This window comes from Zea mays, chromosome 10 (assembly GCF_902167145.1).
Source record: "Zea mays cultivar B73 chromosome 10, Zm-B73-REFERENCE-NAM-5.0, whole genome shotgun sequence".
In the NCBI taxonomy this organism is placed as follows: domain Eukaryota; kingdom Viridiplantae; phylum Streptophyta; class Magnoliopsida; order Poales; family Poaceae; genus Zea; species Zea mays.
The window spans coordinates 131,612,142-131,629,557 of NC_050105.1; positions in this window are offsets into that span (position 1 = coordinate 131,612,142).

The window sequence follows — 17,416 nt, forward strand, 5'->3', positions numbered from 1 at the left end:
ACATACGTGCGCCCTAGGAATTCCTGGGATCTCCGAAGCTGCCGCCAGCAGCCAGGAGAATCCCTGTGGGACTACATCCAGCGATTTTCGAAGCAACGCACCGAGCTACCCAACATCACCGACTCAGATGTCATCGGCGCGTTCCTCGCCGGCACCACTTGTCGCGACCTAGTGAGCAAGCTGGGTCGCAAGACTCCCACCAGGGAGAGCGAGCTGATGGACATCGCCACCAAGTTTGCCTCTGGTCAGGAGGCGGTCGAGGCCATCTTCTGGAAGGACAAGCAGCCTCAGAGACGCCAGCAGGAAGACGTCCCCGAGGCGTCCGCTCAGCGCGGCACGAAGAAGAAGGGCAAGAAGAAATCGCAAGTGAAACGCGACGCCGCCGACGCAGATCTTATCGCCGCCGCCGAACATAGGAACCCTCGGAAGCCTCCCAGAGGGGCCAACCTGTTCGACAAGATGCTCAAGGAGTCGTGCCCCTATCATCAGGGTCCCGTCAAGCACATCCTTGAGGAGTGCATCATGCTTCGGCGCTACTTCCATAAGGCCGGGCCCCCGGCGGAAGGTGGCAAAGGCCATGACAACGACAAGAAGGAGGGCAACAAAGCAGAGGAGTTCCCCGAGGTCCACGACTGCTTCATGATCTACGATGGGCAAGTAGCAAACGCCTCGGCTCAGCACCGCAAGCAGGAGCGCCGGGAGGTCTGCTCGGTGAAGGTGGCGGCGCCAGTCTACCTAGACTGGTCCGACAAGCCCATCACCTTCGACCAAGGCGACCACCCCGATCGCGTGCCGAGCCCAGGGAAGTACCCGCTCGTTGTCGATCCCGTCATCGGCAACGTTAGGCTTACCAAGGTCCTCATGGACGGAGGCAGCAGCCTCAACATCATCTACGCCGAGACCCTCGGGCTCTTGCAGATCGATCTATCCACGATCCGGGCCGGTGCGGCGCCCTTTCATGGGATCATCCCCGGGAAGCGCGTCCAGCCCCTTGGGCAACTCGACCTGCCCGTCTGCTTCGGGACTCCCTCTAACTTCCGAAAGGAAACCCTCACGTTCGAGATGGTCGGGTTCCAAGGAACCTACCACGCAGTGCTGGGGAGACCATGCTACACCAAGTTCATGGCCGTCCCCAACTACACCTACCTCAAGCTCAAGATGCCGGGCCCCAACGGGGTCATCACCGTCGGATACACGTACCGACATGCGTACAAATGCGACGTGGAGTGCGTGGAGTACGCTGAGGCCCTCGCCGAGTCCGAGGCCCTCATCGCCGACCTGGAGAGCCTCTCCAAGGAGGTGCCAGATGCGAAGCGCCACGCCGACAACTTCGAGCCAGCAGAGGCGGTTAAGTCCGTCCCTCTCAACCCCAGCAACGATGCCTCCAAGCAAGTCCGGATCGGCTCCGAGCTTGACCCCAAATAGGAAGTAGTGCTCGTCGACTTTCTCCGCGCGAACGCCGAGGTTTTTGCGTGGAGTCCCTCGAACATGCCTGGCATACCGAGGGATGTCGCCGAGCACTCGCTGGACATCCGAGCTGGAGCCCGACCCGTGAAGCAGCCTCTACGTTGATTCGACGAAGAAAAGCGCAGAGCCATAGGCGAGGAGATCCACAAGCGGATGGCTGAAGGATTCATCAAAGAGGTATTCCATCCCGAATGGCTAGCCAACCCTGTGCTTGTGAAAAAGAAAGGTGGGAAATGGAGGATGTGTGTAGACTACACTGGTCTAAACAAAGCATGTCCGAAGGTTCCCTACCCTCTGTCGTGCATCGATCAAATCGTGGATTCCACTGCTGGGTGTCAAACCCTGTCATTCCTCAATGCCTACTCAGAGTATCACCAAATCAGGATGAAAGGGTTCGACCAGCTCGCGACCTCTTTCATCACACCCTTTGGCATGTACTGCTATATTACTATGCCATTTGGTTTAAGGAATGCAGGCGCGACATACCAAAGGTGCATGAACCACGTGTTCGGAGAGCACATCGGCCGAACGGTCGAGGCTTACGTCGATGACATCGTAGTCAAGACGAGGAAAGCCTCCGACCTCCTCTCTGACCTTGAAACGACATTCAAGTGTCTGAGAGCGAAGGGCGTGAAACTTAACCCCGAGAAGTGTGTCTTCGGAATCCCCCGAGGCATGCTCCTGGGGTTCATCGTCTCCGAGCGGGGCATCAAGGCCAACCCAGAGAAAATCACGGCCATCACCAACATGGGGCCTATCAAGGACTTGAAAGGAGTACAGAGGGTCATGAGATGCCTTGCGGCTCTGAGCCGCTTCATCTCGCGCCTCGGCGAAAGAGGCCTACCCCTGTACCGCCTCTTAAGGAAGACCGAGCGCTTCACTTGGACCCTCGAGGCCGAGGAAGCCCTCGAGAACTTAAAGGCGCTCCTTACAAGCGCGCCCATCCTGGTGCCCCCCGCTATGGGAGAAGCCCTCTTGATCTACGTAGCCGCAACCACTCAGGTGGTCAGCGCCGCGATCGTGGTCGAGAGACGATAAGAAGGGCATGCATTGCTCGTCCAAAGGCCGGTCTACTTCATCAGTGAAGTACTGTCCGAGACCAAAATCCGCTACCCGCAAATTCAGAAGCTACTGTACGCGGTAATTCTGACGCGACGAAAGTTGCGACACTACTTCGAGTCTCATCCGGTGACTGTGGTGTCATTCTTCCCCCTGGGGGAGATCATCCAGTGCCGAGAGGCCTCGGGTAGGATTGCAAAATGGGCGGTGGAGATCGTGGGCGAGACAATCTCGTTCGCTCCTCGAAAGGCCATCAAGTCCCAAGTCTTGGCGGACTTTGTGGCTGAATGGGTCGACACCCAGCTTCCAGCAGCTCCGATCCAACCGGAACTCTAGACCATGTATTTCGACGGGTCGCTGATGAAAACAGGAGTGGGTGCGGGCCTGCTCTTCATCTCACCCCTCAGGAAGCACCTCCGCTACGTGCTGCGCCTCCATTTCCCGGCGTCAAACAACGTGGCCGAGTACGAGGCTCTGGTTAACGGGTTGCGCATCGCCATCGAGCTAGGGGTTCGGCGCCTCGACGCTCGTGGCGACTCACAGCTTGTCATCGACCAAGTCATGAAGAACTCCCACTGCCGTGACCCGAAGATGGAGGCCTACTGCGACGAGGTTCGGCGCCTGGAAGACAAGTTCTACGGGCTCGAGCTCAACCACGTCGCTCGACGGTACAACGAGACTGCGGACGAGTTGGCTAAAATAGCCTCGGGGCGGACAACGGTTCCCCCGGGCGTCTTCTCCCGAGACCTACATCAACCCTCCATCAAGATCGACGACACGCCCGAGCCCGGGGAGGCCTCGGCCCAGCCCGAGGCACCCTCGGCCGCCGATGGTGAGGCACTGTGCGCCAAGGAAGAGCGGAATGGGGTCACGCCTAATCGAAACTGGCAGACCCTGTACCTGCAATATCTCCACCGAGGAGAGCTACCCCTCGACAGAGCCGAAGCTCGGCGACTGGCGCGGTGCGCCAAGTCGTTCGTCTTGCTGGGTGACGAGAAGGAGCTCTACCACCGCAGCCCCTCAGGCATCCTCCAGCGATGCATATCCATCGCCGAAGGTCAGGAGCTATTGCAAGAAATACACTCGGGGGCTTGCGGTCACCACGCAACACCTCGAGACCTCATTGGAAACGCCTTCCGACAAGGTTTCTACTGGCCAACCGTGGTGGCTGACGCCACTAGGATTGTCCGCACCTGCCAAGGGTGTCAATTCTACGCAAGACAGACACACCTATCCGCTCAGGCCCTGCAAATAATACCCATCACCTGGCCGTTTGCTGTGTGGGGTCTAGACCTCGTCGGTCCCTTGCAGAAGGCACCCGGGGGCTTCACGCACCTGCTAGTCGCTATCGACAAATTCTCCAAGTGGATCGAGGTCTGACCCCTAAACAGCATCAGGTCCAAGCAGACGGTGGCGTTCTTCACCAACATCATCCATCGCTTTGGGGTCCCGAACTCCATCATCACCGACAACGGCACCCAGTTCACTGGCAGGAAGTTCCTGGACTTCTGCGAGGACCACCACATCTGTGTGGACTGGGCCGCCGTAGCTCACCCCATGACGAATGGGCAGGTAGAGCGTGCCAACGACATGATTCTGCAAGGACTTAAGCCGAGGATCTACAACAACCTCAACAAGTTCGGCAAGCGATGGATGAAGAAACTACCCTCGGTAGTCTGGAGTCTAAGGACGACGCCAAGCCGGGCCACGGGTTTCTCGCCGTTCTTTCTAGTCTATGGGGCCGAGGCCATCTTGCCAACAGATTTAGAATACGGTTCCCCGAGGACAAGGGCGTACGACGACCGAAGCAACCAGACCAGCCAAGAAGACTCACTGGACCAGCTGGAAGAGGCTCGGGACATGGCCTTACTACACTCGGCACGGTATCAGCAGTCTCTGCGACGCTACCACGCCCGAGGGGTTCGGTCCCGAGACCTCCAGGTGGGGGACTTGGTACTTCGGCTACGACAAGACGCCCGAAGGCGCCACAAGCTCACTCCTCCCTGGGAAGGGTCGTTCATCATCGCCAAGATTTTGAAGCCCAGAACATACAAGCTGGCCAACAGTCAAGGCGAGGTCTACAGCAACGCTTGGAACATCCGACATCTACGTCGCTTTTACCCTTAAGATGTTTTCAAGTCGTTCATATACCTCGTTCTCTTTACATACACAAATAGAGTCTAACCGTCAAGGAAGGGTCAGCCTTGCCTCGGCAAAGCCCGACCCTCCCTCGGGGGCTAGAAGGGGGGAACCCCCTCTGCGTCAAAATTTTCCTCGGAAAAGTCTTCTACCAAAATGACTTCATGTTTCCCGACTATATCAGTAACAGAACCCCGCGAAACGAATAAGAGCGCATGTAAGCGACAAGGCCGACCGAGCCGAGGGACTCCTACGCCTCCGGGATACGGATACCTCACTCGTCACCTTCCGCGAAAAATAACTCTTACTCGGATAAGCGATTCTGCTACTGACGAACAAGTCCGGATACTCGAAACAGGAGGAAAAGAAACGCAGCTTTATAACACGACGACAGAGTGTTCAGGCCTCGGCGACCGCGAAAGACACATGCATGTTCAAAACAAACTGCTCCGGCAGAATCAGGCATCGCCCGGGGGAGGAGCAGCACCCTCGGCTTCGTCTCCACCCTCAGCGCCGTTTCCACCCTCGGCGAGATCTGCCCCGGCCTTGGACGGCGACGCAAGCGGAAGGATTTCCACCTCGAAGGAGGTCGCCAGCACCGCGCTTGGGCCCGCGATGGCCACGTCAAGCCTCTGAACTTCGGCCAGGGCAGCTTCATCTTCGTCGGGAAGACAGTACCCCTCGCTGACCCGCTCCAGATCCACATCATAGTGGGAAGCGAGCACGGCGAAGGCCCGCCTAACGCCGCGATGCAGCGCCTCGCGGAGTCCGCCACACACATGGCCACCAAGGCCTGCAGGCGACTCTGGGGGGAGCTTCTCGAGGGGACGTCATCAAGACCAAAGACCTGGCAGAAGGCCGAGATAGCTTCGGACATGGCCACGCGGTCGACCTCCTTCTGCTCAACCGCCTGGGCAAGTGCCTTGGCGGACTCGTGGAAGGCTGACTCAAACTCTGCAAACAGCCAAAATAGAATTCTTCAGACACGAGTTGAAGAATGAAGCTGAATCGAAGTCTCAAAGCAGCCAAGACATACCTTCAGCCTGGGCACGCTGCTCTGAGGCTGCGGCTTGGGCGGACTGGGCAGACCCGACGGCCACGGCCAGGTCCTCCGCAAGGGCTCTGGCCCGAGCAGACACCTCAGCTAGCTGGCCCCCAAGGGCCTCAGCCCGACTTTCAGCCTTGGCAGCCTGGTTCAGAGATTGGTCCCGCTCACCGATGACCTGGCCAAGCTCCAACTGCCGCCGTTGCGCCTCTGCGCATGCCGCCGCTGCCTCCACCCCAGCTCATCACAGAGCAACCGAAGGTCCACCGCCTCGGTGCTCCGTTGGGAGAGGCGCTCAGTAGCCTCGGCAAGCGCGGCCCTCAGGAACCACAGCGAACCCCAGACGTCAGCCTCACGGCGGATGAACGACGACTTGGCGATGCTCAGATCCGTCAGATCCTGAGGAAGGGAAGCAGGGCGTCACAAAGAATGCCCTGGTCACGCGAAAGGTATGCCTGAAATCCTTACCTGGAGGATCCTGGGAACGTTCCTGGAAAGGACCTCCATGGTCGACCGAAGCAACCCCATCGCTGTCTCGGCACACTCACGGAGCTCATCCCGAGACTGCTCCTCCCGCTCATCATCAAGGACGAAGAGGGGTTTCGAGGCGCCACGGGTCCAGAACCGGAGCGCCTGTCCACACCGCTCATTGGGATCGTGCCGCACGGGGATGAGGTCGCCGCTCCCCAGGACGGGCCGCGGTTCTGCGCCCCCCTCCTCCAAGGCATCGGGACCCCCTGCAGTCGACGCGTCGGGTACCTCCTCGGCTAAGGAGGCAGGCTTCCGATCACCGACCTCGAGTAGCGGCGCCTCAGCCATCTCAGCATCGGCGGCGATGGGTGGCTCCACGGGCAGAATAGCAACAGCCTCGGCGGAAGCTAGCGCCGGCGCCGACAACACGTCAGGCGGGCTCAAGGCCCCGGCCGCGCCAGCAGTCTCCCCCGGCACGACGGCCGCCTCGACGGAGGGGTCAGCTTGGGGAGCTCGCCCCATGGCAACTCGCGCCGCCTGAGCCCCCCGCCTGGGGGCATCTTGTGTGGAGGCCAGCCGACCGGCGTGGCACGGTGCGGCACTGGCTGCAGAAGCCGGCACCGTCTTAAGGGCCTTCTGGGGAGCCAGACCGGCCGAACCGTGCCTCCGTTTGCTGGGAGGAAAAGGAAAAGCAGGATCAGGACACACGAAGAAGGAGCCACGACAGAGGTATCCTCAGATACTTACCCGCTCCGGACCAAGGCCAATCGTGCCTGCGGGGAGGCCCCTTGGGCCTCGGTCCCTGCAGGCACTGCCGAGGTTTGCCCCGCTGCCAGCTTTGGCACCATCCCCGCCTCGGGTGCCTGGGGCGCCGAAGGGACGGTCCGCCCAGGCGCAGTCACGACGACCTGAGAATCAACTTCCTATGCGGCCGACACGGGCGACTGCTCTTGGGGGACAGGCGGGTCGGCCTGACTCCCTGGGGTCACCTCAACTACCTTGGCCAAGGGGTCAAGTACCCCCTCAGCATGCCCCTGTTTTTCGGACTGGGACCCTGATGTCCTGGCCCCAGATATCGACGGCGGCAGCCCACTCGGGGGATGGCTCGACGACCCCTGGCCCAGCCTCAGATCCGGGCTGAGGCCAAGGCGGGCCGCCATGTCGTCGTCTTCGTCATCATCGTCGTCATCGTCGTCGTCAGGCGTCTCCGGCGACGGCTCCCTCGGGAGCCCGTCCCTCTCTTGCCTCCAACGACGCCTCTCCAAGGCGTCCCGAGCCCGCATCTGCTCGCGAGCCCAAGCCTTTTTCGCGTCCTTCTTCTCCTTCTTCTCTGCAGCGACCCTCCACACGGCTCGGTCCACCGCGTCCTCCGGGACCGGTGGCAGGGAAGGCTTGTGACACCCCAACTCCTGGAGACGGACGGAAATCCCGACTGTGAGAACCAAGGGCAATCTGACACAAGAAAGAAGGAGCGGACACTCACTAGGGACATACACCCACGCTCGGGACACATAAAGGGCTGGGTAAGGGCGCCGGCGTCCAGCCTCCCTACCGTGCCCGCTACTCGCGTGCGGAGGTCATCGGCGGAGAGGGGGACCGAGGACATCTGCGAACCCTCCAAGTCGACCCCCGGCATCATCTCCGAAAGCGGTAACCACCGCTCTATCAAGGGAAGCACCCTCCGGCGATGGATGGCGGCAACCATCCTCGCGGCGGTAAGCCCTCCGTCTCGCAGCTCCTGCAAGGCCTCCAGAAGGGGCTGGAGATTCTCCTGTTTCTCACGCGCGGCCCCATAGCGCCAGTTGCTGCCGGCGGCAGTCACCACTCATTGAGAAAACGACGGGAGCCTCCCATCATCATTCCGGAGGTAAAACCACCGGCGCTGCCACCCCTTGTTCGAAGACACAAGGATGGCGGGGATGTACTGTTGCGCGCGCGCCTGCCTCAACTGGAGGATGCAGCCACCGGCCCGCACCGCCATGCGGACCTTCTTTTCCCCCGTCGTCAAGGCAAAAGGCTCCGCGGAGAAGAGATGGGTCCACAGATCCCAGTGGGGGTCAATCCCCAAAAAGCCTCCGCAAACCGCCGTGAAGATGGCCGCTTGCGCGATGGAGTTGGGGTTGAGATTGTGCAGCTCCACCCCGTAGTAATGCAGGAGCGCCCGCATGAAACGGCTTGCTGGCACTCTGAACCCCCGCTCATGGAAGGAGACGAAACTCAGCACACCCCGGCGGCGGGGTCGGGCCGGCCCCGCTCGGAGGGACCATCCACTCCGGCTGTGGGTCACCAGAGAGGGGACGGAGCAAGCCATCGGTGACAAGGGCCTCCAGATCGTCCCCCATGACGGTGGAGAAAGGTCACGGGTCGCGCGGCGGAACGACGGTTACCCGGTCGGCCATCGCCAAGCGAAGGGGGTGGCGGCGGAGCAGACAAGGTGCGTGGTTTTCTTTCTCTGGCTATTCCCTTAGGTTGTGGAAACCAAAGCAGGAGACGAGCAGTAGAGTAAAGAACCACCACTGGTCCCTCTTCCGGATATATAAAGGCCCAGGCAAGACCCGTTCAACACTTCGCCCGAACCCGCCGCGAAATTCAAACTCGAAGGCGAAACGCCCGTTCCTCGAATGACTCACGCACGCACAACAGCTGCCCCGCAAACCACCCGTCCTGTCGCATTAACTTCGCGGCAGGGCAGGCGACACCTTTGGCAGGTGAAGCGGGCGACGTTTCACCTCCGCCATGATGACCGCGTCAAAAAAGGTGCGCCATATCGTTTAAATTCGTATCCTTTTCTCCTTCCCCTTTCTCTCTCTTGCTACAGGGACCAGGAAAGGGGATACTCCGAAAGGGATCCTTCTCCACGAAGGAAGCGGGCCCCGAGCCCTCCTACTGATCAGGGGTTCGAAGGCTGGCCCCTCGGAAGGGTTCGACAGCCGCCCCAGAGCACTCAGGCTTCAGGCTCAATACTGATCAGAGGTTCGAAGGCTGGCCCCTCGGAAGGGTTCGACAGCTGCCTCAGACCACTCCGGCTCCGCGCCCACTACTGATCAGGGGTTCGAAGGTTGGCCCCCCGACGGGTTCGACAGCCGCCCAGAACACGCAGAGCGAGGGATGACTCTGGGTACGTCCGATACATGGCCGAGGCTCGGGCTATGCTCTCGAGGTACCCTAGGACATTTCTGAGACCGACAACAGCGATTCTGTAACGGAATCCCATCAGAGGGAGGCATGGAGCCCTCGGACCCTATCAAATGGGACCGGGTCCGGCAAATCACCTGCAGGTACTTTTGGAGCGCGCCTCTAGGCCACTAGCCGACCCTTATCGAACAGGGCACGGGCGTCCACTCGGATCACCCGTTAGCAACTCACTGGAGACACCATGTTCGGCGCCCTCCAAGGGCAACATGGCGCTTTCCCCCCTCCTCCTTGCGGAAAGGCGACAAAGGGGCGTATGATAAAAGCCGAGTCAGTCCTTGACCGTCCTCTCGCTCTGTGCAGAGGCTCGAGGGCTGCTCTCGCAAACCCGGCTCCGGCCAAACCGTTGACAGCGTCAACATACCAGCCCGAGAACTCGGAACCTGACCATGCACTCGGGCTACGATCAGATCGCATGAGGGAACAACCAGACCGACCGAGGCATCACGAAAGGCGCTAAGACCTCGGAGGAGTCAAACCACTCCTCCGAGGCCTCGGGGGCTACACCCGGCGGGTGCGCTCGCATGCACCCACCGGAACAAAATGTAACCGAGAAAGGCCGGTCCCCTTGCAAAAAAGTGCGACAAAACCTCCAAGCGAGTACCAGCACTCCCTTTGAGGCTCGGGGGCTATTGTCGGGGACCATAATTAGGGGTACCCCCAACACTCCTAAACTCGGCTGGTAATCACCATCGGCACAAGCTGCAGAGGCCTGATGGGCGCAATTCAGGTCAAGGCTCCATCCGCTCAAGGGATACGATCTCGCCTCGCTCGAGCCCAGCCTCGGGCAGGAACTGCAGACCCAGGCAGATTCACGCCTCGCCCGAGGGCCTCCTCAAGCAACGGGCGCACCTTCGACTCGCCCGAGGCCCAGCTCGGGCAGGCTTCGCAGTGAAGCAACCTTGGCCAGATCGCCTCGCCAACCGACCATATTGCAGGAGCATTCAATGCAAGGATTGCCTGACACCTTATCCTGACGCGCGCTCCTCAGTCAGCAGGGCCGAAGTGACCGCAGTCACTTCGCCCCTCCACTGACTGACCTGACAGGAAAACAGTGCCGCCTACCCTGCTCCGACTGCTGTGCCACCCGCCAGGGTGAGGCTGACAGCAGCCGAGTCCAGCCTCAGGCGCCATAGGAAGCTCCGCCTCGCCCGACCCCGGGGCTCGGCCCCCGCCTCGGCCTCGGAAGATGGTCTCCGCCTCGCCCGACCCCAAGGCTCGGCCTCAACCACGGCCTCGGAAGGTGGTCTCCGCCTCGCCCGACCCCAAGGCTCGGCCTCAACCTCGACCTCGGAAGACGGTCTCCACCTCGCCCGACCCCAGGGCTCGGCCTCAACCTCGACCTCGAAAGACGGTCTCCGCCTCGCCCGACCTCAGGGCTCAGCCTCAACCTCGACCTCGGAAGACGGTCTCCGCCTCGCCCGACCCCAGGGCTCGGCCTCAACCTCGACCTCGGAGGAGTCACCGCCTCGCCCGGCCTTGGGCTCAAACCGACCACGCCACAGGGGGGACATCATTACCCTACCCCTAGCTAGCTCAGGCTACGGGGAACAAGATCGGCGTCCCATCTGGCTCGCCCCGGTAAACAAGTAATGATGGCACCCGCGTGCTCCCATGACGACGGCGGTTCTCAGCCCCCTACGGAAGCAAGGAGACGTCAGCAAGGTCCCGACAGCCCCGACAGCTGTGCTTCTACAGGGCTCAAGCGCTCCTCCGACGGCCACGACATCACATGTACAGGGCACTAGCACCTCTCCGACAGCCACGTCGGCATGTACATAGGGCTCTAGCTCCTCTCTGCCGGACACGTTAGCATATTGCTACACCCCCCATTGTACACCTGGACCCTCTCCTTACATCTATAAAAGGAAGGTCCAGGGCCCTCGTACGAGGAGGTGGCCGCGCGGGAGGACGGGCCGACGGACAGGCTCTCTCTCTCCCTCGGGAACGCTTGTAACCCCCTATTGCAAGCGCATCCACCCTGGGCGCAGGACAACACGAAGCCGCGGTCTTCCCCTCTTTGTGTTCCGTCTCGCGCCGACCCATCTGGGCTGGGGCACGCAGCGACAATTTACTCGTCGGTCCGGGGACCCCCCGGGGTCGAAACGCCGACACATTTAAATAAAGTAAATATTTTTGTAATCATCTGTGACCATATTGTATCCACGATATATATAGGGTGACTTGGTTATCCTTGTCCCTGTTAGCGCCAGGTCACTGTTATATCTGTCGCCACGTTAAGCATTCAAACATTAACGCCTTGAGCCATAACGTCGGGTCATGTTGCTTTGACATCTTGATCCACTGCGCCGAGTCTAAGGTCCAAAACAAAAATTAAATATATAGAGATTTAAATACATTTTTCAAAAAAATAGATAGAAAATGACCATAAAGAGACATAATCTTTACTACTATATAAGACTCTAATGTAGATTACCGTGCACCGTGGTTCTGCCTCTCTCTCCGACAGGTAGGCCCAAAACATCCGTCCACACGCCCGCCCTTCCCTCGAGATTGCCGCAGCCTCAAACCCCCCTTCGTGAGTCATCCTGCCGCACACTCCATTTCTAAATACATTCCCCACTGTCCACGCCCTCCCCGCTAGGGTTTTGCCACCATGGCCGCCGCCGCCGCTCGGAGGCTCCTCTCCCGTCGCGCCTCTTCATCCTCCCTCTCCATGGTCCAGGTCAGTTGGTGACTCCAAAGCTGTCCGCCGCCGCGCGACCCATCGAGCGCTGAAGTCGTCCACCGCCTCACTAGCCGCTAGGAGCGCACCGTGACCGGCTGAAGCCATCCGCCGCTGGCCGGCCACCAAGAGCCGAGGAGCCCACGCAGCGCGACCCTATCTAACGCGCGTGACGGGAGCTTTTGCGCCCTGCGCTTCCACTTTTGCGTGATCGCGCCCTGTCTACCACACGTAGGAAGCCCGACCACCACCGTCCGTCCTCCACCGACATCTCCTTACGCGCCCACACGGGCCACGGCTATGCATTCGTGCCATGCATCAACGACACTGCCTAGACAACCAGGGCCTCAAGCGCTAGGCACCGCCCAGGTGCCCACCTCGCCCGCGGCACTGCACAACGGCTTAGTCGAGGCACCCAACACCCATCGGCACCAGTGAGATGAGGTAAGGACTGAGGAGACAACTTCAGAGTTCAGACTTCATTTCAATATTTAGGCTTTCAGAGTTTCCATTGCCTCTAAGTTAGTTTTATTCAGATGTAACATTTGTGGTAGGTGAAGACCTTTTACTTTTCATAGTGATTAGCTTGTTCGTGCTTAACCTATTAGTGCGAGGAACACAATGTCACAATCCAATAGAGGTTTACTGTAGTTTGTTCTAAAGAATTATGGGTGTATTATTTGATTGCTTATTCATTATGCATTGTAGAATTTGTGACACCTGATTTGCATCTCTGGCTCCTTCACAATCATGTAACAGACAAGGTAATTATTCTATTTGGTTTGTATGGATTAATTTTCTGAGTCAATCTTTTCATGGTGCCTAGGATTCAAATTTGGGTCGGCTCTTCCACTGCCCGGCTGCAACTACAAGCACTGGCTCATCATGATGGACAAGCTCGGGGGGGGGGGGCAGCAAGCAGCATATGATCGACTGCTACATCCAGACACTCGCCAAGGTCCTTGGAAGGTACGTACGGCTTGTCCACCTCTAACCTTTTGATGCACCAATCGCCCCCTGGCGTAGCGTTCCCCTTTCAAAGCCTAGGAGAGGGGTGGTTCTAGAAAAAGGCAGTCTGAGTTTTTTCATCTGTGATGCTGCAAGGAGGAGGCAGAGAAGAAGATTTACACCGCCTTGTGCGAGCGCCACTTCGGGTTTGGATGCGATATTGATGAGGAGACATCTAACAAGCTCGAGGTTCGTTTGATCTATGCTCTACGATGTGATTATTACTTTGATGTCCATTCTGCTAAGTTCAACGACCTGATATGTATCTGATGTTGCCGTTTTGTTTATGTTGTGCTACAGGACCCCCCTGGTATTTCCTAGATTCGTATGTTGATGCAGAGTGCAAGGACTACAAAGGTAGCTTTCTTTTCTTGCCCCACAGATATAGTTTTTATTTTGTGGTATCGCTGTGTGATTTCTTCTATCATGGCTTATGTCAGTGCTTGTAGCAAATTTGGTCTAGCAACCATGATGATGTATGCACACCGATTTCAATCTTTCGATGCATATGTATTGATATCTAGACTTTCTTCTAGCATACCTGAACGAGACAAGAAATTAGGTTCATTACTTAATAGGCTTGAGACAGGGTTCCATTTCAATCATGTAGCAGTACTTAGTAACATACCCTAGAAATCATATAAAAGGGCAGGAACCCTCCAGTGTTGTAGAGAGCTTGAGATATAGAAAAGATAGAGCTTGGTTGTGAAGATCAAGCAAGGTGTGTAAGCATATAGTGTACAACCAGAAGCCTACAACTTGATTCTTAATGCAATCGTTACATCGTATACAACCATGAATAAGCATGATCAGATCTATATACTACCAGTGTTTTATTGTCCATTCAAACATTTTTTCTTTCAAATGCAAAACATTTTTTCTTCAACTTTGTGAGTTCTATTCAAAGAGTGCATGAAACATGAAATTCTTGAAGCGGTAGGTCAACCTGGACAATACTAAATAATTGGATAGTACTATATAATTAGACAGTACTAAATAAGCGGTAGGTCAACCTAGACAGTAATATATAATCTCATTGCAAAATTGTTGTGTTTGTTTTCAATGCATGCAAAAAGTTACCCATTCATCCATATCTCTCCATTTTACTTATGCTATTTCTGATTTAAACACCCTTTATTTGGGTGAAGCTGAGTTGCAAATGATATTACCTGGTCTCTATTTGTTATGAAGATTTCCCCTTTGGAAAAACTTTTATAAATAATTTCAATTCTACATTTCCAGCTTGATTAAAGAGTTTGATCACATTCTTAAAGATGAGGAGTCTTGTCCCATATATAGCAACATTATACATGCTCACTGGTTAGTGGTTGCTGGTTACCAGATTCATAAACATCTTAAACTTGAGAAAAATAATACAATTTGTGCCTTAATGGTTTGTTTTGTAGTATGCCTCATCATTTATTTATTTCTAAAAACTTGCATGGATTCTATCGTGACTTTTATTGAGAAAATAATGTATTCACGTATCTTCATGTTTCTGATAAAGGTATTTGAAAATGCATCGGTGCTACATATGTGAATACAGGTTTGTTTCAACTCTGAGGTCTCAAGTGATTTTACTGTTTTGTTTTGTTTTGCAACAGGTAAGCTTTGTTTTCTTCCATTCAATTTGTTGGGCAGAGCCAAATTTGGGGATTCTTCAACTGAAGCCTTGTATATATATAGTTTGAAAGATGATGAACGAGCACAGAGAGGAGGATGCCTTGAGAGGTCAAGCGGTAAAAAACCAGAAGGTGTTGACCCACCTTCTTTGCATCTTGGTATTAACATGTGCTACATATATATAATCTTGTCAAAATTCTTACCTTTGTTTGATTTATGCTCCTTCAAGGGCGATATGGGACAAGACTTTGGAAATGAGATTCTTGCTGCAGAAGGCGTTTTCTACTTCCAACAAGTTACCCCAGGTTGTAGCAAGCATCTCCCTAGGTTCTTCTTAATTGTCCCCCTTTTGATGCAGGATTGTGGCTAAGTTGAATTCTAAACTCCAGTTTGTTTTGTACTATGTTGTTGCAGGAACCCATCAGAACAAGGTTTTGCAATCATGATAAGCAAATAGAGCAAGCATATGATGATCTTTTGAATTCGTCGAAGCATACTTTGAGCAGCATGATGGAGCTGCATGAGGTTTAGTTAGTTGCACACATTGTTTTCCTTTCACTCCTATGATTTTCCTCAATATGATCAAAATGTTTCTTTTGCAAATAATGATTGAAATGTTTCTCATTGTACTCAACCTCTTAAACTACCTATAGGCTTTGCTTGAGAGTAATCAGGCTACAAAGGATGCCAATGGTATTGTTGTTCTCTATATTGTTCTTGTTCTACTGTAAAAACTATGACATCCCATCTATATATGTTCATAATTCTCTATACCATTTCACCTCTGTATGTATGTAGTAGCTTATGTTTTTGGTCAATCTGTCGTGATCAGTGCGAGAGGTGAGAGGCCTGATGATTGGGTTCCACCAGAAGATGTTTCTGCTGTTTATTACGCCAAATGTGATGACATTGACGAGACACTCCCTATGGGTGCTGACGAGAACGATGGGATTGTAGACATCTTCTCTGCACATTCCTACTACGATGCAGCAGGTATGAGTTTTCTAGTTTATCGAATATCTTTCCTTCATGATAGATTGATAGTGCGTCACTGATGTTGTGTTATGATCAGGATTTATTTCCTTTAGTCTATTTCCCTTTTATTTCCATCAAATATGATCTTGATTGATTTGTTAGTCTGCTTAGGCCCATGCTAAACTGCTGCTCAGGCCCATATCTGCCCTTGTTAGTCTGTGCATTTGTTAACTGTCATTATTTACCGGACATGTTTTTTATCCCCTGAGGCATCTGTCAACATATGTTAAAACTGATTCATTTCTGTGTACTAATACAATACGTTGTCAATCAGAGGTGAAATGGTATATTCTAGCATGGATGGCTTGATGAACCCTCAGGCAAACACCGATGCTCAGGCAAATACATGCTACCAATCAATACAGACAGAGCTTCAAGGTGGGATGAACCTAAATGGCTTAAAGCTAGGCTTTCGTGCTATTTTTTGCTATCACATATAGCCTTATGATGAAGATTCCAAATCAGCTATTGCCTTATTTCTGTCATCTGTAATGGAGAACTTACATCATTTTATTAACTGTTTGTATTGTTCCTGCAGGGCATAACTGTGATGAATCATTTTATTATCTGTTTTATGGTAAAAAAAATTGAAATGTATGAATCTCAACGTAATGATATTTCTTTTCCATTTATTTTGTAGTAGTTCTCTGCACTTCCTTACGTCAAACAATGATTGTGGACTTAGAGGCTAAAATTTCAAATTTGTAACCACTTCAGTTTTGCTAGGCCTGTGAACGTAAACCTGTAGCGTTGTCTATTTCTAATGCTGGAAATGTGGCATAGCTTGTTGAATTTCCAATTTCCTGTCTAAATCTAGCTGCTGAAGTAATATTTCTGTTTTGTCCACGAGCATGTCATATTATGTCATCACAGTGCACAGTCATACGGATTTGCATATCATATTAATGTTTTTTGTTCTATATCTGTCGGGGACCATAATTAGGGGTACCCTCAAGACTCCTAATTCTCAGCTGGTAACCCCCATCAGCATAAAGCTGCAAAGACCTGATGGGTGCGACTAAGTCAGGGATCAGTCCATTCGAGCGACTCGATCACGCCTCGCCCGAGGCCTAGCCTCGGACAAGGGTGGCCGACCCCGGAGGATTTCCGTCTCGCCCGAGGCCCCCCTCCAACGGCGAACATATTTCCGTCTCGCCCGAGGCCCTGCCTTCGCTAAGAAGCAACCCTGACTAAATCGCCACACCGACCGACCAAGTCGCAGGAGCATTTAATGCAAAGGTGGCCTGACACCTTTATCCTGACGTGCGCGCCCCGAAGTGACCGTCGTCACTTCGCCGCTCCACTAACCGGCCTGACAGAAGGACAACGCCACCTGCGCCACTCCGACTGCGGTGCCATTTGACAGAGTGAGGCTGACAGGCAGTCAGGCCCCGCCGGAGGCACCATAGGAAGCTCTGCTTCGCCCGACCCAGGGCTCGGACTCGGGCTCAGCCCCGGAAGACGGCGAACTCCGCTCCGCCCGACCCAGGGCTCGGACTCGGGCTAAGCCCCGGAAGACGGCGAACTCCGCTCCGCCCGACCCAGGGCTCGGACTCGGGCTAAGTCCCAGAAGACGACGAACTCCGCTTTGCCCGACCCTAGGGCTCGGACTCGGGCTAAGTCCCAAAAGACGGCGAACTCCGCTCCGCCCGACCCCAGGGCTCGAACTCCGCCCTGGCCTCAGCCGACGA